The following is a 3,468-nucleotide window of genomic DNA, read 5'->3' as shown; positions in this document are numbered from 1 at the left end:
GACTACCACATGCCTCCTCTGATACATGTGGAGTCGCCAGCCACTTCTTTTCACCTGACAGTGAGGAGTTTCGCCAGGGGGACGTAGCACATGGGAGGATCACACTATTCCCCCCCAGTTCCCCCTCCCCCGTGAACAGGCGCTCCGACCGACCAGAGGCGCTAGTGCAACGACCAGGCCACATACCCACATCTGGCTTCCCAACCGCAGACTGTAGGGACGCCCGACCAAGCCAGAGGAAACACGGGGATTTGAACCGGAGATCCCCGTGTTGGTAGACAACAGAATAGACCGCTACGCTACCCGGACGCCCAAGTGTTTTATTTCTAATTATATGTCTACCCTGACCATTCAGCACCTACTGCATATATTTTATGGGAAAGAGATCCCTCCTCCAGTGCTCTTCCTCAGGTTTCACCCTTTTATTTTCATGAAAAGCTTTTTTTCCTGTGGAGTTTTTCTTAATTTTAAATAATGGGTCTCAGGATAGAGGGTGCCATCCGTTGTCATGTGTTGTATTGTGTAATGGATTTCTCACTGTTTGAACGGGAAGTCCTCAGAGATGTAACTGTGAGTCAGGAATTTACAATTAAACATGACTGGACCTGACTACATAGGCTTAGCACAAGGAGTATTTACATCATATTCTGTGTATCAGTAAAAAAATCTTACAGTATATATCATAACATTTGTGTTTTATATAACTCCAGCACAGCATCAACACCTGACACTGCAAATATTTGTCCCAAGCAGACAGATAAACTAATGTCCTATCTGATTCTTTTTCTTCTCTTGGAAAAAAAAACAAAACAAAACATAGATTTTGTGAAAGTAACCAAGACTTTGAATACAGGAGGAAGAAGCACATGAGGGATAGTAATGTAAACATAGTAGATTATTTATTATTCTTTCTGACTCATGAGTCTGAGCTTTGAGAAGAAAGAAGTAAAACAAACTGAAAATCTCATCAAGAATTCAGCAAGTCTGGGCGTTATGACTGTTTAAATGTATGTGTGCATGTCTGTCTGTGTATGAGGGAGAGAGGTATCAATAATTCCCATCAATCACCCACTTCCTGCCTCAGTCAGCAGCTGGTATGTAGGAGAACCCTGAGAATCATTAATTACACACACACACACACACACACACACACACACACACACACACACACACACACACACACACACACACACACACGCACACTCAAACATTCATACTACATCATTACTGTCAACAGCTGCTGAACAGGCCTTGCAAGTGCACAAATAACATCATTATCACAAGTATTCTTCAGCAATGTGCCCCCCTCCAGTCCCCCTGGCCCTTTAGTCCACAGGGAACTATACAGAATATGGCTGCCCCCCGCCCCGCACCCCTCAAATGTCTGTCCACCCCAGCTAAAGGCCCCTGAACCCTTCTTGTGCTCCTCACACTACTGTGATGCCCTTTGACCCTGGGGATGTGTCAGAGAGAAGTCGCGACTACAGTCTGTCAATGGATGCTTGTTTGGAGGGTAAGGAGAGCACTGGGTAATGAGTGAGAAGTGTGTGAGTGAGTAGAGTGCACTAGGTAAATGTCGGTGTGTGTTTGTGTGCAATAAACTATAGGAAACAGTGTGCAATTATGTGCAAAGCAGTTGGATAGCTCAGTAGGTAAGAACACTGGCTTTTCCACTGGAGATCGAGGGTTCAAACCTCGGTTGAGATGAGTCTCCAGTTAGAGTCTGTGGCTTAGACTCCTAATGCTATACAAGCAAACTAGCTACCTGTCAATATACATTGCTTTGGATAAAAGTGTCTGCTAAATGGCATCAATAAATTAAACTTATATAGTGCTTTTCTAATACTCAAAGTGGCTTTACGATAAACAGGGTGAAACAAGACCCTGTTTATTTATCCCTACAGCCTGCAGTTGGGAAGCCGAATGTGGATATGCATTTTTTAGTGGCCAATCGATCCCTATTCTAATTCAAACACCCACCCTCATACTGTATGCGTTCGCCAACTGCATCTCTCCGGCCGGCAGTCTCGAAGGAGACGCTTCGCCACTTTTCGTGCCGAGGCAAATCCAGTCTGAATCACTGTTTCGGTCTGGATTCGCCTTGTCACGAAAAGTGGTGAGGCATCTTCTGTCTTATGCTTGCTATCTGACAGATCATGCTTGCCCATCATTTCCAAGTGAAATATCCGAGTTGAGTTCAAACATGCTTTTAACTAAAAAAAAGCAAAAAAAGAATATAAAATGAATGAATATAACATGCAATATACTGATACTGCCTAACACCATTGCCACTTGCACAGCTTGTATTAAATGGAGGTAAATTAATAAAAACTGAAAAGGACTGTAGTTAATCAGCTATTTAATTTGAATTCCTTTAAGCTATTATAACATCTTTTCTCAAGCTGTTTTACTAGTAGTAGTTGTAGTCGTAGTAGTAGTAGTAGTAGTAGAAGTAGTAATAGTAGTAGCAGTAGGAGTAGAAGGAGTAGTAGTAGGGGGAGGAGTTGAAGGAGATAAATAGATTGAGTTTATCAGGGGTTTTAGTGAGTATTTTCTTACTGGCTGTTCAAAAGGAGCAAGGGCTGCTTTTTTTTTTCCTGATGTCACTTATATGGCCAAGAGCTCAATGACCTTAGAATGCAAACACACAGACACATACAGACACATGGAAGTATCACAAACAGCCTCCCTCCTCAATACCACACACACACACACACACACACACACACACACACACACACACACACACACACACACACACACACACACAAACACACACTGTGTTGTAGTAAAGGCCCTAACTCGAGCTTTGCAGAAGAGCGTAAAGAGGATGTGGTGGGTCAAAAAGATTAGCCCTGCTCCCCGATGAAGAGGTGTCAGAGCAGTGAGTCAGAGGCCACGCTGGGGAGAGAGGAAAAAGAGCTGGAAGCCAAAAGGAGAAGGGAACGTAGTCCGGGTAGGGAAATAGAGAAATCAAGACAGCAGAGGAGGGAAAGATTAAGAAAAAAAGAAAGAAGGAAGGACGGAAGGAAGACAATGACAGTAAATAAGCAAACAAGAAAAAAGGCACACATATCAATCAGAATAGACCAAAAGTAGATGGTTTGAGCGGGTCCTGATACTTGGATACCTCACTGCCTCTATCATCTCAACTTCCTTCTATCCATTTGTGGCATTCCTCTCGTTTTGTCGTACAACTTAGCAAATTGCTTTCAATCATCTCAAACATGTTTCCAAGTACTCCAACAAGTATGCATTCTGTCAAGCAGTCTGTTTGCTTTGTGGACTGCGGTGACTATCGTTTACATTCAGGTTACAGAAACTGTTACAAGCTTGCATCCTCCTGCTCTATTAATGCCTCTCTCTTCAGCTCTTCTGTAAGTGGCTGGTTGAAGTGGTCTGGGCTGTCCTGGCAGTGGTCCAGAGGCCGTGGTACTCCACAGGAGTCAAGCAGGGTCAAGAGTGCCA

This window comes from Lampris incognitus, chromosome 9, assembly GCF_029633865.1.
Source record: "Lampris incognitus isolate fLamInc1 chromosome 9, fLamInc1.hap2, whole genome shotgun sequence".
Classification (NCBI taxonomy): domain Eukaryota; kingdom Metazoa; phylum Chordata; class Actinopteri; order Lampriformes; family Lampridae; genus Lampris; species Lampris incognitus.
Note: the sequence above shows the minus strand (reverse complement) of the source record.